The sequence below is a fragment of the Ictidomys tridecemlineatus genome, chromosome 7, assembly GCF_052094955.1.
Source record: "Ictidomys tridecemlineatus isolate mIctTri1 chromosome 7, mIctTri1.hap1, whole genome shotgun sequence".
Classification (NCBI taxonomy): Eukaryota; Metazoa; Chordata; class Mammalia; order Rodentia; family Sciuridae; genus Ictidomys; species Ictidomys tridecemlineatus.
The window spans coordinates 119,369,938-119,395,533 of record NC_135483.1 but is presented as its reverse complement, the minus strand read 5'-3'; the positions used below and the strand labels follow the sequence as shown (position 1 = coordinate 119,395,533).

Genomic DNA, 25,596 nt, shown 5'->3' with positions numbered 1-25,596 from the left:
GAAACTACAAGTTAGGTGTCAAATGGGCTATTCCAAAGCACATAAACCACTCTGCCTTCTCTACAAATAGTCCTGTACCTGGAAATTATTCTGTGCAATTTTTATTATTGCTTTTTCTCCTATGTACTTAAAAAGGTTCCTTCAAGAAGGTAAGGCAATAGTTATTTCTAACAAAGGAAAATCCTAAGAACTATTAAAAGGTAAGTATCACTTCTATTACTAAAATGTTTATATATAAAACCAAATATATCTAAGATGCTGGGAGTTAGAAGACATGTTAGTAATGGGGGAAATCATCATAATTTTCAGAAAGAATGCATTTAACAGCAGCTGCCACAGACCTTGCTCTACTAGATGACCTAGGGACAGTGGTGGGTGACCTCAGACTCCTACCATGGTCATCCAGTAGCATTCCTGTCAAAGGAAGAGGTCTAATCAATATTTCTTCAATTGTATGAGCCAAAATTGCAATGTTTATGAATTTGTAGAAGTGGCAGTTTTACCAAATCATCAGATGAAAAATCATGGCAGTCTGTTGTTGTCAGACTGAAAAAGAAGCAAGAGAGAAAGGTGTCTGTTCAGAAATACTCTGATAATATAAAGTATAATACAATGTAAGCTACCAAGGTTTTAAATCAACTGCATAACATGCTAAATACTCATGAAATCAACTTTCTATTAGGACCTAAGAAACTTTTATCATAAAGGCATGTTTTACTTCTAATGAGACTTTACTCCTGTTTTTCTTAGGACACAATTTTATTTATTTATTTTTATGTGGTGCTGAGGATCAAACCCAGGGCCTAGCACATGCTAGGCGAGCGCTCTACCACTGAGCCACAACCCCAGTCACTCCTGTATGTTTAATATGGAAGAAATAATGTATTATTTGTTTTGATGGATACAAAACTAGTAAGTAGAGAGCTAGTAAGAAGGCAGTTATCAGTCTTTAAAATTGTACTGTAATAGAATGCATACATAAATACCAAACCATGGACCCATGTTTTTAATGCTAATTTGTAAGAGGAAATGGAAAGTATACAAGCAGGTTTACTGCTATGCTGGGTAAAAATAACCTGTATCTGAGAGCAATCTTTACAAGTAAGAATCCATAATACAGCTGAGGAGTGGTGGCACATGCCTGTAATCCCAGATGCTGAAAAGTCTAGGGAAAGGGAAGCAACTTAGAAAGACCCTGTATCAAAATCAAAATTTTTAAAAGGGCTGAGGATGTAGCTCAGTGGCAAAGCACTTTCCTAGCAAGCACAAGGCCCTGGGTTCAATCCCTAGGATCATATTTAGGGGGAAAAAGAAAAGTCCCTATTATAGTAGCCACTCAAATCATTCTCTCTCCTACTCATGTCAAAGACCATGAAAAAACAAAATCATCTCATAAGGAATGCAAATGGAAAAAAGAAATGAGAAGAGAATGAGCAGAAAGATCAATAAGGTGTCACTATGAAGAAAGGCAAGATGCTGGCAATATAAGCAGCTCTATGAGTGACCCCCAAAAGCAGGCAGCAAGCTTTAAAACAAAATCTTACCAGATGGCCAAGGATGTGACTTAGGCCTCAGAATATTTATATAACAATTTTTTAAATACATATCTGCTCAAGTCCACTGAAACTGAAAAGACAGAAGATGTAAGAGCAGCTGTTCTATACTTTTGCTTGCTGCGACTTACCCACAACAGAGAACACAGCTTTTTTTCTCCTTCAAAAATATTGATATATCTGTTGTAAAAATGTATTTGTAATTAGACACATGACATATACATAAATGCAGAGGCACGTATGCTAGACATTCTATAAATTTTCTTATTTGACTAAAACCCTGACTTAAAATGCACAGCAAGTTAAATTATTTCTTGATGACCCTTCAAGTCCTTAGAATCTAGGAATTAAAATGCAAAGAAAATGATTAGTAGAAGGTAAACACAGAATAAATATTACTTAACAATTTGATTAATATGCTGTATTAACTTGATGACATTTTATTTACTCAAAACTAATCCAAAAAGAGAGAGAGAGAGAGAGAGAGAGAGAGAGAGGGAAAGATATATATATATCTTTCTTTCTAGGGACTGTTTAATATCATTAAAATCAACAAGTATTGGAACCAGAGGACTTTCAACATAGGTGAGGCACCTCTCCATACATGAGCTGTGTGAGCACTCTGGGCTCAGGAGAGGAGACTGAGCTTCAGACATTAACCATATCTAAATGCTCAAAGTTGGCAAAACATTATAGAAACACACCAAAAGAAAAGAGCCTTTTTCTGCCTAAGAGAAATCTGAAATCCATTTTGAAAAACAAACATATCAAAAGTATAGGAATTATTTAAAATAATTTGTGTGCTTACTGGCAAACAAAGTATAAAAGAAATGTGAAGACAGACCAAAAAGGATAAAAAGAACCAGTTAGAAAAGATTTCACACAAGTATATGGAAAAGATTCTAGCTATACGTAGAAAGCAGAAAAAGAAAGTATAAAGTACAAAGAAGGAAAAGGGTATGGCACATATGGAGAAAGCAGCCCACAATGAGAAGCAATTAAAAAAACTCATTAAAAGAGAAAAAGGAAATATGGGGTCTCCTTCATGATATAGTCAGTGGATTAAATAGGAGGAATGAAATTAGTCAGGGTGAACAGCTCTTGCAATGTAAAAACAGAGTCATGATAATTATGGTATTTACAGTCACTGTACAGTTACCAGGCTTACAGGTGTTATGGCTAAAGCATAAATCTCCAATATTTAGAGCCAACTCCCTTGTGAATAGCCCACAGGGGACTAGATAAGCCAAAGATTTGTACAAACTGTGACATCTGCTCTCAAGACATAAATGCTTTAACAACAAGAGTCAGAAATGGCATGTTAAATGTGGCATTCTGGCAAAGGTATAACTTTACTCAAGAACTAATTCAAAAAGGGCAGATAGGCAGAGTTATTTGAAACTAACATATTTTATTAAATAAATAACAAGGCAGGATGACCAAGTAGAATATTAAAGGGAGAAAAAATAAGCCAAGGCTTAATTTGATGCTATGCTACATGAGAGTAGGACAATGGGCATTTCTAAGTATCTAAGATTTTCTTATATTTTATACTCTACTAAAATGTTTTTGCCTGAAAGAGAATATAGTCACACATACACCTCTTCTCATATCTACCCCCACATACCACCTTGTACACCCCTAAACCCCTTACCCTCTATTTACTCTGACATTCAAGACCCTACATAAGTAATGTGGCAATAATTTAGCCTCTCAATCATACCCTCTCAACCTTATCTCCTGTGCCAGTTTTAATTCCTACACTGCAAGTATACCATTCTCGCTGTCCCTATCTTAGTTCAAGCCCCTACCTGCAACCCACCACACACCACCCACAACCACATTCCATCAACCTAAATTTTAACTCATCTTTCAAAGTTCACTGAAATCCCATTTTCTTCATGAAATTTCCAGATAATTTTGCCTCTTGATGTTTTTCATTGTCCTGGATTTCCTACTTACTTGACTACAATTCAACTGGTTTTTCATGCAACCTAGTAGCATTTATATATAAACTACATTGTAACATTTATTGTTGATTTATTAATAGAATTCTCTCTTCAGCTACAGCAAAGCCACAGCTTTCTGTTTTCTCTACAGAAACACAATAAGAGACACATCCCTTTTGTATGGCTGCTAACTCTATATACTATTCCCCTCTTTGACATAACTTGTCTATTTCTCAAATATATTCAGTCCCTGGATATACTTCCATGATTTCAAAATATCACATTTAAATATATCAAAATACAACTGGGGATCTTACAACCACAAATTAGATGCTGGCTTAAGGAAATAAGCAAAAGGCAAGGATGAAGAGTTACTCCCCCTCATGAATGATGTAAAATCAATATTTTAACATTTTTACAAATAACCTGAACAAGTAAGCGTATGCACAGCAAAATTTGCAGATTTACAGATTTCCCCAAGCAATTCTGAGCAACAAGTTATCAAACCAAAAGGAAGCAATGTTATAAAGTTCTTTAACGGCATTCTATATTAAAAGAAAAATAATGTAAAATGCCTTGTTAAATGATTATCTCTGAGTAAAAAAAATCTAGAAGTCATCAAGGTCTGAGGACATGAAAACACAATGATATAAAGTACTTACATATTCAAAAAGGGCAGTACCATTTTAGGAAGGTAATTAAACCTTAATAAAAAACAGAAATTATTAAAATGTGACACAACAAGACAGGGTTATCCACATCTGATAATTCCAGAAGATACAGAACCTTTCCTCAAAATTCAAGAATTAGTATTATTTCCCAGATTAACAATAAAAAGATTTTCCCATTGTTACGGCGAAAGAAGAAAAACCTTAAAGCATGAGATCCCAGACTCCAATTCATCTTCACTCAACTTATTTTTCTAACCATATCTCCTGTTATATTTTCTACCTCTTCTCTCCTGTCTAAAAGGAGTATTCAGCATACTGTAAATATTATCACACTTACTGCCTCAATGCTTTGTGATTTGCCAGCTACAGTAAATAGAATGTTTTTCCCATCAAAGGCCACTTGGTGAAATCCAACCATTCCTCTCAGGCACAGTCACAAGCTACAACATAGATGCATTACTCTCTTCAAATCTCAATAAACATGAGTTAAGCATCAACTCCACAATCAGTAAGCCAGGCAACAAGGACAGAGATGAATTAGAAAAATTCCTATTGATCTAATATGAACAGTGAAAACTGAAGAAATGTCAATCACATAGAAAGTGATTATATGATATTATAGAAACACAGAAAGGAGCACCTAACAACTGGGTACAGGAGAGAGGAAACGGGGGAGAGGGTCCCCAAGGAAATTGCAAGACGTACAAAATGATGGAGTATGGAGGAAAAAACAAAAACAAGTATGTAGGAAAAGGAGAGAAGAGAAATTATAAAGTCTTATTAATGTGTTGAAAGATCAAAGTGGTTGGCAGTATGTGGCAGGAAACGAAGGTGGAAAAAAAATCCCTAGGTTACTGCTGTACATCATATTAAAAAGCTTGACCTTCATCATTTGTCGGTGACAAGAAGTCAGTGAGGAGTTTTAAGAAGCTGAGTGTCAGGCTGGGGATGTGGCTCAAGTGGTAGCGCGCTCGCCTGGCATTCGTGCGGCCGGGGTTCAATCCTCAGCACCACATACAAAGATGTTGTGACCGCCAAAAACTAAAAAAATAAATAAATATTTAAAAATTCTCTCTCTCTCTCTCTCTCTCTCTCTCTCTCTCTCTCTCTCTCTCTCTCTCTCGCGCGCGCGCGCGTGCGCGCACACTTTAAAAAAAAGCTGAGTGTCAGGGTCAGATTTGTAGATCCCTTAGTTTCTACAATCTCCAAGGTTTCTATCAAAGACTGTGAAAGATAGGATTTCTTTTTCCCTGGTGATTTTTTTGGCTTACTTTGTTTTGTTTATGGAATAGAAGAGGAAAAGATCAAAAAGGTCTATTCAAGACTTCAAACAAGGGATGGTAAGGGTGAAACTAACACACTGATGATGGGAATAGAGAAGCAAGTAAACAGAAATAAGAAACACAAGGTCAAGTTGACAGGATTTCATAATTATACAGATTTGAAAGAACAGTAAAAAGAACACAGTGAAGATGATAGCCAAGTTTCTGGCTCCAATTTTGATTTTCCCTTTTCTGTAAGCACTCTCCTGAACCAATACTTCAAGCAAATAAACATTTTTACCCTACCTCTTCTCCAATCTCTTTTTTTTTATTGGAATATGAAAATTTCTTACTATGTTTTCATCAGCAAAATTTATGATCTTGGTCTTTCCTTCTTGCCTTTGTATAGGGCCAAAAGGGAGACATGACTACTTTAATAACTTTGAAGCGGACTCCAGGAATGTCACCAACAGCATGACCTTTTCGACCAAATCGAGCAACTAGAACTTCATCATTTTCCTCAATAAAGTTCAGGCAACTATCGTTGGGTACAAAAGCCATGACCTTCTTGCCATTCTTGATCAGCTGGACCCTGACACACTTCCTGATGGCAGAATTTGACTGTTTGGCTTCAACCCCTACTTTTTCCAGCACAATTCCCTTTGCATGGGAAACACCTCCAAAAGGGTTGGCCTTCAGGGCTTGCCCAAATGGGCCTTCTTGTATTGTTTATCATGCCACTTTTGGTCCTGTCAGTGACTACAGAGCTTCCTGGCAGTAGGAAGACCACGACACTTGCCCATCTTGTCGATGCCACGGGGCCGAGTGAAAGAAAGAGTTCCCCCCATCTCTTCACAAACTTTCTCAACCAATATTTCTTTAAAATAATGGACCACACCAGAATCCACTTCCTCATCTATGTTTTCTGGATACATCTTCGTCTTCTTTGTCCTCCTCCCCCTCTGCCCTGTTAATGTTCATATTCCCCTGAGTTTGGACTTTGACTCTCTTTTCATTCTTCATTCTGCCTATTTGATTCCATGCCTATACATATACTGGCTGGATATTCAAATGCCTCTCCCCAGCTTAGCTCTATAAGTCTACTCATATGAAATCCCTGTCAGGATTAGCCACAAGTACTTAACTTGATAAAAATATAATGTATCTCTTTATTCTAAAGCACTAATCTGATGAAACATTCTACTTCTGAAAATGGCCCCTCCACAGCCTCCATCATGAAGTTAACATTCCTTAGCAAGTCATCATGCCCTTCATAATCTGGCTCTACTTAACCTCTGCAGACTCATCCTCCAACATGCTTCATGACCCACTTATCCCTTATGATCTAAGCTTCCTGAACTAATTCCAGTCCCTCAAAAGTGTAACAATTATTCATGTACTCATGTAAGTTGTTTCTTTGGCCTTAGTCTGGACATTCTTGGCTCCTTTAATCTCTTTTTATTCAAAATACAGTCCCTAAACAGACAGTACAGCAACACTGCAAGCTTATTAGAAATGCAGAACCTGGGCCCCACTCCAGACATATCAAATCAAAACCTGCATTTTAGCAATATCTCCAGGTGTCTTGTGTACATATTAAAGCCTGAAAATCATCACTTTAATCTATCATGACCACTACTGCAATACACAACAGGTATCACAGTAAAAGGCAAATCCAGCACATGCAACTTTGAGAGCTTTGATCTAAATCATTCCCTTACATAGGCTCTTTGAATCAGTAGTAATGAAAATGTTATTAACTCTCTTGTTTTCACAGTCACTCCTCTCTCTCTGGATTTAACTCTTTATACAATTTTGCAAACATGACATTGGCTTACAATTCTCAGTCCGATGAGGTTGTCTTTCATCTGGTATCAAGGAACTTGTCCACACTGAGCTGTCTCACCCCCAGGGAACATAATCACTAGACTTGTTAGAAACAAAATTATTCTTCTTACTTTATTCATCTGGTGAAATCCTAGTCATCCTTCACGATTTCTCCAAGCACCACTACAAGAAAACATAACATGATCCACTCCAAACAGAACTGGGCCATCTTGTTCTGTAATCCCAAAGCATTCTAATCTATGTATGAGGTGCTATATAATCGCTAGTTCACCAATCATTCTCTTCCAATGAGGCTGTGAATCCTCTAGAGTAAGGTAGTGTCTTATTTATCCTCATAGTTGGAGACGTCAATATACTTACTAGACAACTAAGAAGTCTGGAACTCAAGAGGGAAATCAAAGTCAGAGACATAACTCAGGACATCTACATTTAGCTTTAAAAAAATTACAAGAGATGGAATTACTTCAGCAAGAAAGGGTATACAGAGTAAAAATTACATAAGGATTAAACTCTGAACAAACAGCAACACAAAAAGAATGAATATGAAGGTGGTGAGGGCCTAAAGTAAGAAGTTAAGGTACAAAAGAATTTCAAGAAGGAACAGGCAGACAATAACATCAAACTTACAGAAAAGTTAAGTCATAACCAGATACACAACAATTTTTTAACCAATTAGAAAATCAATCTTTGAGGTAATTATTTCACTTATTTCAGGTTAACAGTAAGCTGAAGAGAGAACAAAAGGTATAGATGTAGAGCCAGGTATAGATAAAGAGCCATCTGAAGAAACTGGACTGTGAGAGAAAAAAGGAAGACTCTTTCCCATTAATTTATTTGACAAATATGTATTGAACACTACAAATGCAATGATACACAGGTGGACCACAATCCTTAAATTCAGGAAAAAACAATAAAAAGAAGCATCGAAAAAGGCCAGATGAAGGAAAATCTAAAATGCATCTCTCACCTAGTCCTAAAGGCAACCAAACGAAAGAAAAAAAGGAAAGAAAAAGAAGGACGGTCAGTCAATAATTTGGTGCTAGACAGCATTAACATTAGTAATGAAGGTGTTGAATTTTTTATACTGCATGTTCAGAGTATGTACTGTGTTAGAAGGCAAGGGTATCATTCCAAAGTGACTAATTTCTTAGACAATCAAAGACTATCCTTCTTTTGTTAAGCTCTGCAGAATCTACCAAACTTGGAAGCCCATAGTAGATATCCTTAATTGTTGGTTGATATCAATTATAACTAAATGGACCATGGATATGACAATATTAGTTTTCCTATAAATTCAGTTGCTTAAGTTCAAATTAAACCCCATGGATTTATTATTGCCTTTACTACTCATTTAACATCTTTTATTCATACTTATCATTCTAAAAACTGGAGAAATAAGGGATTTCCTTTTTTTCCTATTCATCACATTTCAATTTCTGTAAGCTAACCTATGCTTTAAAAATTATAGTAACAGAAAATTGAGGTCCTTGGATTTAGAAAAATAAATTAATCTATTTATCAAGCCATCTTAATACAAATGAAGGGAAAGAAACCAGACTATTCACACTTATCTAACATATTCTTCCTCATGAAACCAGAATTTGTAACAGGCACCAAGTGAGTAACTAATAACCACTATCATTAAATTATTTTCCATGTATGAGTCAAAAATAACATGAATTTGTTTCCTTCTACATGAGCAAATTTCAATTAATTCAACTTTTCTGAACCAAGGTGTATCATTTTAAATAGACACAATTACTTTATACATTTGATTCACTAATTACTCAAGTAGTGATCAGAGCAAATGAATTCTGACCTACTTCTGATTCTGGTTCATTGTATAACCAAAAGAAACAACTTCTTTTTCTCAGTCTTTAAACAGCTGTGCACAAACAATTACTTTTATTTAAGAGGTGGAGAAAGCTCTGCTTTATCAGTCACCACCAACCATCAACACCTCAACTGGATAACCTACCATTTCTGACATCATAAATCTCAAGGGGTGCAAAAAACAGCAGTTTTTATTAGGGTAGAGGGAAGTGGAAGGAACTTTGGTAGAATGGGTTCAAAGAAAATCATACTGCCCAAGAATTGGTAACTCATATTTTAATATGTTTTAGAGTATCTGAATATTTGATTCAATATAAAGAATAGAATTAAGTCCTGAAAAATCTAGATTAGATACTCTAACTCTGCTTAGTTATACGGCCTTCCACAAGCCATTGACTCTTGGTTTCCTCATTTATAAAATGGGGTAATATTTATCTTGTACTGCAAATCACACATATTATCACTAAAACTTCAAAGTACTTAGCCCAAAGCATGTTATAAAAGATGGATGCTAATAGTGATGGTTTTAACAAATGATAATCCTAGTAATATTATTGATATATACAATGACTGTGACATAACTTGCCTGTTTCAAATTTGACCAAAGAAATATAACAATGTAAAATTATGGCACATGTGTAATGAGTTTGACTTGATTATGAACCATTAGGAAAATAATTTAAAACATTCACAATCAAAATACAAAAATGACTGAGAAAAGCACTTCTTCAGCAATCAAGGGCAGGATTTACCTACATATTTCCTTCAAGCAACAATCAACACATGTGGATTCTTAGTCACCATCAAGCTAGCCAAGCAAGAGTATATCTGTCCTAAAATTAAAGCTCACTTTGGTACTTTCTATTGCTGCATTGCTGTTTCCAGCTCTCTGGGCTCTAAACATGGATTTCTTAAAGTCTGGTACAAAAGATTATCTGCAAAGCAACCACTCTAAATTACTGCAAACATTTCCCCCACTAAGGGTGAGAGAGGGCAGTGGAGTATTCTCTAAAAGTTGGTAAACATAAAGAACCCTGAACTTAAAAGTCAGGGTTTTAGTTCTAGCTCCATTCGTTAGTGACTTCAGGCAAAATGTATTATTTCAGAGTCTGAGTTAAAGCAAATAACAACATAGAATCTATTTCAAATAGGTTCAAATAGAATCAAACAAGAACAAACATGAAATCACTTACAAAACTATAAAGCATTAATAAATGAAAGCTATTTTTCCAGAAACGTTGGTATTTGAATACTGAGAAAATAAAACAAGATATAATTTGGAAATTTCAAGTTATTCCCCTAACACAACCATTCTGCTTTATCTCATTTGGGAAAAAAAGGTTTTGAGGTGTTCTCATTTGGGAATATACTACTAAATTACATACTATTTCATTCTATAATATTCTGAAAAGATTCCCTAAAAACTTCTGTATAAACAATATCACTAAATTATGAAACTGAAAATGTCAGTTTATTCCCTGAAAACCAACTAAACTGATGATGTTCTAGATTTAAATCAAATAAATATTATAAAAATATAAATAATATTAATAAGAAATTATTTGCATCCTGAACACAATAGTGTGGCCAACTGCAAAAGTGTAGCTTCTTACTAAATACATTGGAGTGGCTTCAGTTGTCAATTTACTACACTCCAACTTGTCATATTCAATAAATGGTTTAGAGATAGCCAGCCACTGCTTAGTAAAAAACAACAAGCAGCATTAACAATTAATTATATTTAATAGGATTCTGTCATATTTCCATTCTCTAACCAGATTAAATATGGTTTTGTTACTTTTCTAGTGAAGAACAATAGTCTTTCCATCTATTTCTTCCAAAACTATGACAAACCAAGGTAGAGATCAGAATTAGCATGAACTAGTTTTCACGACATTTGCACTCAATATTTAACAGAGACAGAAATGTCTTAATGACAAGTATTGTGATTTTTAAGTATTTAAAATGGGTAACTGGGTAAATAAGTCTGGACTACCAAGTTACCTGAGAGAGACTTTTCTCTTAATATAACTTTAAATTTTTTTTTCAATTATCATATCAAAGCTACCCATCTCCAAAGCCAAGAATTCTGCTTATACATTTTAACAGTAAGTCCTGTTTTACCTACACCCACTTGTAAATTGCCACATGCGAGCAGCAAACCCATCTTGGTGACCAGGTGTCCCTGCTACTTGGGTTTCCCCCTCTCAGTTAACGCCATGATTATATTACTCTTCCTCACTAAACCTCATCCTCAATTCCCTGCTATTTCTAGTATGAGTAAAGAGCCCAACTGCTGATGAAAAATGAAGGAACAAAGAGTATAGTACAGAGAGAAGAAAAACTAAAAGTAAAATTTCTCCTCTTACACATTCATTTGGACAAAGCACAGAACAATGTGGAACCCAAGGATAAAACTTTTTCTGGTGCCTGTAAGAAGCTTACAAGCAAGGATATTAATTCTGAATTCCCAGAGTTTCAGATGTAAACAAAAATGCCTAAAAGTACATGTGTCATTACTCATATAGATCACTAAACATTTATTCACACTTTTTCAAAAGCTCTATCACTGAAGCCAATGCCTTCAAGAAATCTAGTGAGCTGCCACCAACTTGGATACTTTTTGTCCTGCAAAACATAAAGTTATGAAAATTATGAAACCCATAGCTCAGAAGCCTAATGGGCAACAAGAGCTCTTAAAGCTGGAGATAAACTTGGACCTCAAAGCCCAGCTGTGGGAGTTCAACAGCACAACAGTCAAGGGAATTGAATTTGGTGGTGGTCAAAAAGCCATCATAATATTTGTTCCAGTTCCTCAACTGAAATTTTCTCATAATATCAAAGTTCGGCTTGTGCATGAATTGGAGAAAAAGTTCAGTGGGAAGCACATGGTCTCTATTGCTCAGATAATTCTGCCTAAGCCAACTCAAAAAAAAAAAAAGCCATCTGAAAAACAGGCAAAAGCATCCCAAAAGCTGCACTTTGACCAGCTGTGTACAATGCGATCCTTGAGAACTTGGGTCTTCTCAAATCAAACTGTGGGCAAGAGGATCCCATGAAGCTGGATGGCAGCCAGCTCATAAAGGTTCATTTGGACAAAGCACAGAACAATGTGGAACCCAAGGATAAAACTTTTTCTGGTGCCTGTAAGAAGCTTACAAGCAAGGATATTAATTCTGAATTCCCAGAGTTTCAGATGTAAACAAAAATGCAAAAAAGTATCATTCACAGTTAAAAATAAAAATCATACATGCCTTCTTTCTTTCATCCAGGATATAAGGAATGAAGCACATACTCTACTCTAAAATGAAATGAGCCTGTTTGAATCTCAGTTATAAAGCGTATTAGCTATATGACTCTGTTTTCTCTCCTGTAAAACAGGTAACTACCTCATAAAGTAGCTCAGTACCAGAAACACACTGCAGTAAGCAATCAAGAGGCTTCCTTTATATATTTCATTTGGCTCTCACATACAATTAAAAAAAAAAAAACGAATCTCAAGGTCAATATCCCAAACCCTTAGAACATAGGCTTTTTAAATATTTATTTATTTATTTTAGGTGTAGTTGGACACAACACAATGCCTTTTATTTTTATGTGGTGCTGAGGATCGAACCTAGGTCCCGCCCGTGCTACTCGAGCGCTCTACTGTGAGACACAATCCCAGCCCCAGAACAAAGGCTTTTAATAAAACTTTTCTGACCACAAACTATAGTAAGAAATAAACTTTTCATTGAGATCCATTACATACATATATATATAATCACACACAACTGAAGATTCACAAAACAATACTATCACTTGTGTGATACATTTTAATAGTTTCTATTTTTTTGTCAAATTGACGCTCTACAATGATTTCATGACCTCTAATGGTTTGTGACTTCTAGTTTGGGGAAAAAAAAAAAAAAACTACCTTGTACTCTTCTCTCTCCTTGATTTTCTCCTCCCATCTTTTCTTCTCTAATCAAATGCACAAAGTGTTTTTAGTCTTCCTATGCCACCCTACAGGAGCACCCAGAAGCAGGGTATTTCCTAAGATGTAAAACCCAGAAAGCAAAAGAGGGATCACGGAAAGAGGAAGTTTTGAAAATAATGGGGAGAGTCTTTATTAAGGTCCAAGAAGGATTATTAAACCCATTTTCCCTCAGAGATAGCATTATTCTTGCTGGTAAAGTCTATAGGATTGCTGGAATACAATACAGAAGGTTAAGTAGGTTTTCATATTAGTCTAGGAACTTAATGTTTTTATAAGAAACATGATTTTTAATGATTTTATAAGAAAATGCTAACTAGTTTCCAAAGAAAGTTTCTTAAACATATTTCTAAATTGAGGGAGTAATGCCATCCATACAACCAACAAATGCAACCTACAGCCAACAGGTCAAATCTACTCTGTGACCTGTTTTTTACACAGCCCCTGAACAATGGTTTTTATTTTAAAATAATAGAGAAAAATCTAAAGAATATTTGTGTCACATTAAAATTATATGAATTTGGGGCGGGGATTGTGGCTCAGTGGTAGAGCGCTCACCTAGCACATGCAAGACCCTGGGCTTGATCCTCAGTGCCACATAAAAATGAATAAATTTTTAAAATTAAGGTATTGTGACTATCTACAACTAAAAATAAGTAAATATTTTAAAAATTACATGAACTCCAATTCCTGTATGCGCAAATAAAGTTTTAGTGAAAATCAGTCACACTGATTAATTTACATATTGCATATGACTGATTCTGTGTTAAAAAGGCAGAGTTGAATAACTACAAAAGAGACAGCCTAAAACATTTACTATCTGGTCCTTTACAAAAAAGTTTGCATACTCCTGTCCTAAGCACTTGAAAGCACTCGACATTCATTCACAAATATTTGTTAAGCATCTACTATTTGCCAGATACTGGACACACTACAATAAATAAGTCAGCTATGGTCTCTCTTATGAATAGCAATGAAAGGCCAGTGGAAAAAAGCTCACAGAGATAAAAAGCAGTTGATTTCTTGTAGGAACTACCAGACAACAGATATGGGAAATGTGGTTGGACTTGGGCCATAGTATGCAGTGTCTTTAAGGTCACTGTAAGGAGTAAATACTCTTCTAATGTTTTATATTCAATTGCCTATGGAATTGTTACCTATATTCACTGACAGCTTAAAGATGAATTTCTACTCAATAATAATCACAAATTCTGAATTAGAAGTATTATCATAGTTTCAATGTTTGAAAACATTGTTGTATTCCTTAAAAATATTTGGTGTAACATTTCAAAGTTTTAAAGGTTTCCTGTATATATGTATATGAGTGTGCTTGGGCTTTTGTGTATAACCTTGAATCCTCATGGTAATCTTATGAGGTGAGCAACATAAATTCCACTGAAATGTATAAAGTCCACAGAGTTATGGAATTTCCCCAAGTTCACACAGAATCACACCATGGTAGAGAAAGGTCCAATACCCAAGGTTTCTTCCTGAGAAATGTCTGCTCTTTCTAATATACGATTCCAAGAATGCAAATAGATGACTTGCATTGAATTTGAAGACAAAGGAAATTCTTATGGCTCTTTGTTTTAGACAGCCATTTTTGTCAACAAACGACTACTTGTACCAATATGTTTTTGTTTCTGTTAACTAGCCCTTATTGGTAAATCACATGCTCCAATAGCAGAAAATTCTAAATCTATAATATATTGGGTCAGCTATTCTTCTGTTCTCTGGCTTAGTGAGATCATGGAAATAAGGGTAGTTATTAACTATGAAAATACTTAAATTAAGGCTGCTAAATACATGCTGTTAGAGTAGTTAGAAATTATAATTCTTGGTATAGTAATATTCTTGGGATACAATACTAAAAGATAAGACCTGAAGATAAAAGATCCCAACTATGCTTCACTGACTCCAAAGAGAAAAATATAGTCCAACTAATTCTCTTCTGACAATAACCTATTACTTTTATTCCATACTTCAGAAGTAAGGATCAGCTTGAGTAATTTATTCTTCTTAAAAATCATCAGAGGTAGTTACTGGAGAAAATGGTACTTGACAGGCTGCTAGGCCCTCTCAGTAGTCAGAGCCTCCTAATTTCCTAATTAACACCCAAACCAAGTTATATATCTAGAAAGAACAAAAGAAGAAAATAAGAAAAGGTTACCAAATAAAATTTGTCATATATTTATACAGAATAGAAGTATTGTTAGTTTCTATTCAACTTCTTTTTATTTCCTGGTCTTTTAGAAAGGCATTTTATTCTGTTTCTGAATACCTGCTAAACAAATTGTTTTTCTAATATTATGCCCATCTTGCATAAAACTACCATCTAGGAACTGTCTGTCCTCATTGGTTATTTATCAACATTCTCTTATACTTTTCAACTTTTCAGTTCTCCCCATATCATTTTAAAGTACACTTGTGCAAGTTCAAGTTCATTATAAAAATAATTAGTAAATTCTACTAACTAGAGCTTGGTTTGTAGCTTATAGAGTGCTTGCCTAGTGTGTGTGAAGCACTGGGTTTTATTCCCAGCACCACATATAAATAAATAAAATAAAGTTCATCAACAAAAAGAATTTTTTAAAAATTTTCCACTAATCCTATAGTATCAAACTCCATTAGAGGGTAACACAAAGTCTAGCCACCGGTTTTTTGTTTTGTTTTCCTAGAACTACTTTACTGAAGGTAATAACAAACAGAATGTCCTATAATATTTACAGGGTATGAAACTATACTTCTTTACACAAAGTGACTCAAATATAGTTAGTTTTTCCTACTTCAAATGATAGACATCAAATGAAAAGGTAGCCACCATTATATTTTTTAAATTCAGTAAAATTTTATGTCTCTTCTGCTTTCACCTTTATGTAATAATGCAGTTATTTCCTAGTCAAAGATGTTGTTCAACTTGGTGCCATAATAAAAGCCAATATCCCTGCCCAAAGCATTACTTCTCTAAACAAGAGTAGAAGCTTGAAATCCTTCCAGATAAGAATACTGAAACTGACTACCTACAATTAGAGGCTGTAGCACTAAGTAAAACTAAAAGCCCAAAGTATTAACTATTTACATTTCAGAATTTATTGTAAGAGCTTAATTACCTGAAAAATATCTATTCATAATAATTAAGATACAAAATACAGTATATTACATATTTCAAACAATAAAGAGGTAGTGATCTTATGAAAAAATAGTACAAAGGATTGAAGTGGAGCAAATTATGTTATATGCATTTATGAATGTCAAACTGAACCTCACTATTATGTATAACTCTAATACACAAATAAAAACATTTAAAAATAAGCATTTGAAAAAGAGGAAAGCCAAAGTTTCAGAAGTGGGAATGCTTAAATAAGAATATAAATTAGCAGATGCACAAAATATAAATATAGAAATTTATTACAAAAATTCAATAACCAAGTCCTAGTTTTATTATCTTTTTTTTTACTTTTTTGAGACACTATACTCAAAGTTCTTATGGCATAAAAAAAAATTTTTTCTAGTAGAAAACATCGGATAACTAAATAATACTAGAGGAAGACTGATAAGTGTAAGTAAGCTGTACAATACAATCAGAGAACATTCAATGCTAGGAGAGATCTTGGAGAGTCTAGCTCACATTGATGCAATAGACTGCTAACTAGTCTTCACCTATACCCTATACACCTATACTCCTATACCCTCCCAATATATTTTTCAGATAGCTGCAAAAGAGATCGAGTTCCTCCTTAAAATTCTTTGCTTACCACTGGTTCTTTGCATTTTTATTCTAATCCCCTCCCCTATTAGATCAAAGTCCTGTATGATCTTGTTCCTCTCTCTCCAGATCTCCACATTTACTTCTTTGGGCAGCCAGTTAAACATTTCTTGAGTTTCTATTTTGTGCCAGAAACTGTGCTATGTCCTGGGGATATGGTGATGAACACATACCCTGCTTCACTGTTGGAGCTACTATTAGAACCTAAACTCTAGCAGTGAAAAGGATAAATAATAAATAGGAAGGTAAACAATTAGAGATTGTGATGTATGATGTGAGGTGAATAAAAAGCAATCCTCTCAGCACCCTGCTAGTTTGGACAGTAGTAAATATGACCTCTATATTTAGTTGTTCACTTGACTGCTTCTTGACTGCTTACTTCATGACTATAAGCTCCATAAGGGCATAATATGTCTGTCTTGTTCACTGCCAAATCCCAAACACTTAGCAAACCATCCAGAATTTATTTGTTAAATGAATGAGCACCTATTTTATCATCTTTAATTTGGGAATAAGTGAGGTCTTACTGGTTGTCAAAGGTCAAAGAAGAGTCACCAGGAAAGTAGGAATTTGAGTGAAAGATTCTTATTAAATTTTACTCCAAAATATTATACCACACTCAAAATACTGATTTTAAAATTCAACTAATTGTGTTTTCAAAGCTTAAATTATTGGCACCTAAAAAAAGACATGAGAATCTTTCAAACACAAAAAATTCTATATCAAAAAAGAAGTTTTAAAATACCTAAAATTGAAATGAAATAATCATTTTTTTAATCCTGACAAATACAGATGCAGATTTATGCCAATGTTTCTTTTTAATGAGTGAGAACAATGAGACCTTAAAGAACTCTTTGTAAAGAACCATGATATCTTAATGTTTATTTCCTGGCATCTATCTAGCACTCTATACTGATATTTTATCTGTATCATTTTTAGTTAGAATGTGATTTAACATTAGTTTATAAGTAATATACCTGCAAATTTAAAAATATCTCCCAAGAAAGCCAAACATGGTGACACATCCTTGTAATCCCAGCAATCTGGGAGGCTGAGACAGTAAGATCACAAGTTTTGAAGTGAGCCTGGACAATTTAGAGAAATCCTGTTTCAACATAAAATAAAATAAAGACTTTTGGATGTTACTCAGTGGTAGAACATCCCTGGATTCAATTCCAGTACCACAATAAAAAAAAAAACAAAAAAAAAACACAAAAAAAAAACCTCCCCAAAACTGAATTTATACTTTTAAATGTCTTACACACTATATCCTTCTCAATTAGACTCAAAGACAGATTAATGATTAACATATGTATGTGAGAGCTACTCTAGATTTGCCACCGTGTTATGTGGTATAGTGTTCTATTTAATACAACTTGGTTTACACATCTAAAAAATTAATCTCAGAATTTTAGAAACCTGCTAAGATCTCATAATTTACCCATGCCCTTTCCTCTTGAAATAATGCCTTGGAACAAGCTTGGTTTTTAATATATAGTCATAAAGATGTGAACAACAGATTTTTCCTAATAATGGCCTTTCTATAAAATATAAATTTTAAAGTCAATAATAACAACTAGGAAAAATCTTCCCTTCAAGCTTTATAACTAGACAGACTTATTTCTATCACAATATGTAAAGACTTAATTTAAAAATCTTTCATAAGGCAGCCCCTCCCCCAAATGTGTAGCTAGTCCAATTTAGTTATCTCCTTGCTTAACATTTAGTAAGTATCTCCTTGCTTAACATTGTTACTTCAGCAACATTAGGGGATAAATTGATTCCCAGTGTGATAACAGACCCCCCCCCAAAAAATGAAAAACTGTCTGTATTAAGTACAAAACAATGATCAATGAAAGGTTTAGGTTTCAGGTATGAATAGCATAAAATCTAAATCTATTTCGATAGCACCGTATAATTTATTGTAAGGAAAATGCCTCACACAGATTTAGAAAAATATAAAAATATATAAAATATAAAAATATAAAAATCTAGATAATGAGTCATTATTGTAATTACTTGAATTTGACCATTATTTAAACATAATCTAGATGACCAGTTAAGACTCATTACTGTATTTACTAGAATCTGATCATTATTTAAGCACAAACAACATATTGAGCCATTAAAGCTCAGAATTCTTTAAGTAGGTATCACAATAAAGACATATTCATCAAACAGTGTTCACCACATAAGAGAATATCACAGGCTCTCCAGTTTTTTATGTGCGCTTTCATTTTTCCAAATCTGTGTGCATATTTTCATTCATAGTTATCACTAAATCCATGTCTATCTGTGTATTTATTCAGTTATGAAAGTTCTTTCTATTTTTTTCTGGCTTATAACTTCTTTATCAATTTTATTTAGTACTACCTCCATCTACATTAATATTCAAGTTGCTCTTCTGTCCTATATTCCACATCATACATTTGAACATCCATCAAGATCTATATCACTTCTACCTTTTCTAAGTTTTAATTACTTTCATCTGCATTTACCCCTTTGACCAAGAATATCCCACCTCTTTAAGCAATTATGAATATCTCTTTATTACATAAATCTTTTCTTCAGATTAGGTCAAAACTCCTCTATCCCAACTTGCCTTCCAACCATGGTCAAGTCTACTCTCAACTGTTCTTGTGCTCCTGATGCTATTTTGTATTTTTTGCTTCATATAAGATGAATATTCTTCTAAACTCCTGGAAAGATACTATTTTTCTCTAATATTGGGCTATAATTCCTCTAATTTTCTTAAATGAAAAAAAAGTCTGAATTCCCCAAAATTATCTACAACACCTTCTTATGTACTTTAATTTATGCAACTAGTCCAGAACAGAAATAAAAGTGTCCCTTGAGACCAGTTTTCCCTATATTCCAACACCTAGACACACATTCTCCATTACAGATTAAATAATGACCATATTTTTCAGTGCACAGTTTTGTTCAGTGTATATATTTTTGACTGAACATATTTCCTTCTCTGAAGTACTGGTTAGAATAAGAAGTTGATGAGCTAGGTCAGTGTGTTTTAGAAGTTTACAATCCATTGGCTGGTCACTGACTGATGGGTCAAATTCAACATTTTTAAAATAAAATCAAATTATTTTTTTAAAGTATCCTACTCACATTAAGATTATATAGTTCATGAAACTTTGTTCTGCTACATACACATACACACACACACACACACACACAACACACATACACAATTACATGAGAACTAAGTCATGACACAATGTATAATTCTTGTGGATTATGGCCAAAAAAGCATGAAAGCTACTGAAACTTGAAGATATCTAAGATGTCTTCTAAGTATAAAATTTCAAATTATATTAAAAGATTTAGTCTAAGGAAAAAGATAAAGCATCTTTAAAAATGATCAGAACTTAAGGATATCAAAACAACTACCAGCAAAATAATTTTTCTTAACAAAATGTCACTACTGAACACTAATCCTAAAATTATAGAATCTTATATCTTTTAAAGTAGGAAAAAAAATCAGAGATCTTCTAATTCAAGTCATCTAATCCAAGTTCATCTCTTAACATAAGAGGAAATCTCTGGCCCAGAAAAGTGAAATAATTTCATTTCATTCATTCTATAAACATTTGCTGAGTGCCTACTGTGTACCAGGTTATAGGAATGAGTCTGTACATTAAGAGAAGATGTTTTCAAGAGTGCAAACAGGAAAGTAAACATCTGCACTAGTGTAAAGTAAAAGAAGGAAAGTAAACATTTGCAATAATTATTGAAATCAAGGTGACTTACAAGATGTTAGATGAACACAAAACAACTAACTGAATCTAGGTTGGGTGATAGAGAGAAAGTAATTCTAAAGAGGTGATACTTAGTCTTTTAAAACAACAGGAGTAAGCCAGGTAAAGGAGGAAGAAACAGCATGTACAAAGATACCCTACTGATACACAAGATGACATCCAGAAAACTGTAATTCAAATTTGTATGAATGAAGTATTGATTGAATCCATACTAAAGAGAAGCAATAGCAAAATATTTAGCATTTATGTGCCATTTAATCTCAAACCAATCTCTTAGGCAGGCACTGTTAATATTCCCATTTTGTAGATGAGGAAACTGAGGCACATGAATTTAAAGTGAGTTTGGCCAAGGTTAAGCTGTGAAGTAAAAATTTAAACCAAGGAAATCTAATGTCAGTGCCTATACCCTTAACTACTATACAAAGAGATTAGAGAAAATAGGCAAGAAACAAAAATCGAAGGACCCTGTGTACCATTCTAATACTTTAGATTCTATAAAGGTGACTCAACATGAAAGGTTTTAAGCAAAAGTGATGTCAGATTTATTTTTTAATGAGGCCACTCTGGCAGCTATCTGGATGAACTGGAAAGAAAAGTAGTAACAGGGAACTAACTGGACTTAGCTAAAAGACCAACAATGATTCAGGTAAGAGAAAATGACAGATGAGCTAGATAGTGGTAGTACTGGCACAAGAAGCCAAGTCAACCAACACTACAACCAACATTGTTGTGTACTATCCAAAAGAAACTCCAAATTTCCCCCCTTAGGTCTACCATTCTAAAAGTTCTAGAAATTCAACCTCAGGATCAACATATTTCCTTTAAATACCTTTATTTTAAAAAACCTGACCACTAGATGTATTGGGTATATGAAAATGACTAACTGAAATCTAGTTGGAGAATGATGGAAAATCAACTGCTATCTAAAATAGTTTTCCTGCCTTCTTCCTCTATACACTATTCCTGGAACTTTCATGTTCAATAGTTAATTTAAAATCAATGTTCTGTCTAGACATGGCTGTCATAACTTAACAGAATTAAATGTACCACAAAGAAAAGCTAATGTGGGCCCATCAGTGGCAAGAAATATACTTTCAGGTATGGTCAAATTTTGGCATGAACAGAGATGATGAATTAGTAAGAGACTATATGACAGCAGCAAAGAGTTAAGAAAAACCTGAATATGAAAAGGAAAATAAGAGCAATCTAAAGTTCAAGCTATTTGATTACAAGAGATAACACTACTCCCAAATGTGTGTACAGTAGTTCAGAAACCAGAGGAAAAAAAACTATCTGGTCAATCTCAAACATTCTAAATTCAATCTGCTTTCATTGAAAATAATGAGTGAGCCCTATTAAGGCATGGTGAATACTTAGCATAGGTTCCACAAGTAAACAGCCTACAGTATAGGAAAGTACAGAAGGAAAAAGAGGCAGGGGAGTAGACAAAAGGAAGAATATGAAAAAGGAACTATAACAGAAGGAAATGATGAGTTTTATAACAAAAATAGTGAAGGTATACCAGTAACCCCAGTGTTAAAGGTTGCCAACTTCCTCTATGATCTGAGGAACACTGTGACAAGTGGCAACATAAGAAAGCATGAAAAGACAAATCTGATATCAAAGATGAGAAGTAATAGTACTTATAAAAGAAAAATGCAAAAAAAAATAAGTCAAACTCTAAAAGAACAAATTAGTGAGTATTAAAATCTCATTTGGTTTAATTAGTCTTCATTTCTTTGGAACAGACTCTGGTGGATCCAAAGGTGAAAATATCAGTAGTACTATACCAGAGGGCCATGAAGAGTTGTTAAAGAGACAATATGAGGCTGATCTGCATACTTTTTGTGGAAGTGACTTCAGACTTCCTCTGAATGGTATAGCACTACTTAAAGAGTTTCACTATAAATTCAGGCATGGTGGCACATGCCTATAATTCCAAACACTTGAGAGGCTAAGGCAGAAGGATGGTTAAGTTCAAGGACAACCTGTGTAACATAGGCAGACACTGTCACTAAAATAAACAAACATATAATCAAATCTATACAATCAATCTATCTCAAATTTCACTATAATTCTCATCCTGGCTGGCTGAGTTAACTATCCAGGGTTCAAAATAAGGTATGCATTTATTAATTATGATCAACATTTAATCTTAAAAAGGGCAAGGGTCGGCAAGAAATCATAGAAGAGCATTTAGTGTATCCTAAATAAGTCTAATGGTAACCAAAATCCAACTAATGATTCTCAAGAAAATTATATAATTAAGAATTCACTTGAAAGTTTCTTGAAATTATAGTTGGACAAAAGAAATCCTTTTTAAAGGGTGAATTTATACCTTGAAACTATTCAAGGCACATGTGATGGTGAACATATTTCTTCCATTCATACAAAACTTTTAGGCACCATGTTAAATACATACAGACACATGTACACACATACCCCCATAGCCATGCAGCCCAGTGATCTCAAAAAGATAAAAGGCAATATCCTTAAAGATGATTAGTATAGCAGAGAGAATCCCAGATCCAAAGCAATATAATTAGTCTTGATACCTTGACTAATTTTTCATCATATCCATGAATATGCAGTTTTCATGAACACTATCAAAATAGACCATTGTAAGTTTACTGATAAAAGTCAGCAAAATATTTTTATTAAAATTTAATGGGACACAATAATATATATAACCTATACATATAGCCTATTTCCATAATTTAATCATATTTTAATTTTAAAAGATAATGAAAAGATAAAAACTTTAAATACAAGGTCAACTGGAGATCACCAATTCCAAATACTGATAAAATTTAGACAACCGACTTTGTGGGGAGTAAGAAGCACAGCACTTTTACTTCTATACTAAGCTTTTAAAAATTAAGTGTTTAAACTGAGCACAGTGCACACCTGTAATTCCAGAATGATGAGACCAGCCTGAGCAACTTAGCAAGATCCTGTCTCAAAATAAAAAAGACTGGGGATGTAACTCAGTAGTAAAACGCCCCTGTGTTCAATCCCCAGTACTGCAAAGAGAAAAAAAAAATTAATAAGAGTTTAGAACAAGTCTTCAATCTCAACACTAAGTCAGATAATTCTTTGTTATGGAAGATAGTCCTATGCATTATAGGATGGTTAGCAGCATCACTGCCCTCCACCCACTAGATGCCAGTAGCACATACACTCCAAGCTGTGACAATCAAAAATATCTCCAAATGTACCCTGGAGTAGAGGGGAGAAAAAAAATCACCCCAACTTGAAAACTACTGATGTACCTCATAAATAGAAAAAAAATCTAAATAAAATGGGGGGTGTGTCAGGGTTTTTTCCTACTCTGTTTCAACAGGTTATATTTGATCACAGACAATGTTTAAGAGATCCTCCCTCTTAGAAAACAAGGTATTTAATATCTACACTTGTTAGCCAAAGTTAACAAGAATCTCAGAAGATTCTCTGCAGTGCCAACTCTCCCTCCAATCACACACACACTAGCGAGGGCGCTCAAGCAAATACGCATGCATACATACATACATACACACACACACACACACACACACACACACACACACACAGATAGCCTAGCTGAACTGAAGAAAATGTAACATAATTACCATACTTTCATTTATTCATCAAATATATTGACCACACTTTCCAGCTTCCACAGAATCCAAAGGAATTCTTACAAAATGTAATGTAGCTCTAATACCACAATAGCTTCATTATTCTAGGTGGAATAAACTAAGTTCTAGGACAAGTATTAAATTTATCCTTATATTTTAACAAATTATAAGAAAAGATACAAACTAACCATGAAGCTTTAAAAAGGAAAAAAATTGAGAAGCAGATTTGTATTTTGAAACCAAGAGATAAGAGGAATGAAAAAATTCAAAATCAAAGGGAATCTGAAAGCATTCCGGGATGAGGGTAAAACTCAAAATGTTTCCCCTGGAATGAGAGATAGGAGGAAATTATACACTTGGCTATATCTTGCATAATCAGTCTCCAGAATACAAATCATTGAATGAGAAACTGAAAAATCAAAGTCCACAAAATACTAAAGAAAACATTTCCATCCTGAACACTTAGAAGGACTGTTCTTTACTATTGTTTCCCACTTAAAAATTTTTAAATGAGATATCAAAGGAAAAAAAAAGAATCTGACAACTTGATAAATTTCTTAATTCTCATAAAAAACAACCACTCTGATACTTCCAGCATTCCAGATTACACATTACACAGAAAAATCAATTAGCAGGGGAAACACAATAATCCTTTTTTAAAGTATATTTGATTCATAACAAAGCCCTTTTTAAAAATCAGACATTTTAAGTACTAAAAACCTTCATGTAAATATGGATTAAGGCTTTTAAGATTACTTCAATTATATTCAATAGGACCACATATTTTAATTCAAATAGGAATGTTCATTTAAAAAAAGCAATCTATGCAACAATACTTAATATTAATTTAATGGAAATGAACTATCTCTATGCTCCATAGCAAGAAAATATTTTATATCAAAATTTTGAATATTAACCTCTGGCCCAGTGAAAAATCATCCTCCAAGAAACTAATGCTCAATTCTTTTTACTCCCAAACCAGAGGAAGCTGTAAGATCTATAGCGACAGCCTGCTTTTCTAGAAGTAATACCTTAAGACCACTCAAGAATAACATCCTTCACCAATTAATGTGACTCAGGAGGGTTTGGGAGGGAATAATGTCCAGGATCCTTTGGTCAGTGGCCATGATGCCCCTCCTTCTCAAGGGCAGGAGATCAGAAAAAGGGATTTGAATACGAGGAGTTCACCATTCAAAACATAATAAGGGACAGAGGAAAAAGAGTACTACAGGAAAGATAAAAACTACATGGTTAAGTCATTTCACAAAAGCAAGATGTTTAATGTTATCAAGGCCTTCATTCATTTCAGACACACCATTGTTTAGCTTCCTCCCTAAACCGTGCA

At 34.0% G+C, this 25,596-nt stretch overlaps 1 protein-coding gene and 2 pseudogenes across 3 annotated transcripts in view; 1 reads left to right on the top strand and 2 right to left on the bottom strand.

The window, feature by feature from the left end:
- The window catches only part of Acvr2a (activin A receptor type 2A), a 77,481-nt gene that overhangs the window by 50,125 nt on the left and 1,760 nt on the right, over nucleotides 1-25,596 (bottom strand). The gene's annotated exons all lie outside the window — the stretch shown is intronic.
- Nucleotides 1,709-7,701, bottom strand: LOC144365538 (small ribosomal subunit protein uS12 pseudogene; annotated as a pseudogene).
- LOC101960903 (small ribosomal subunit protein eS7 pseudogene) lies at nucleotides 11,762-12,318 on the top strand (annotated as a pseudogene).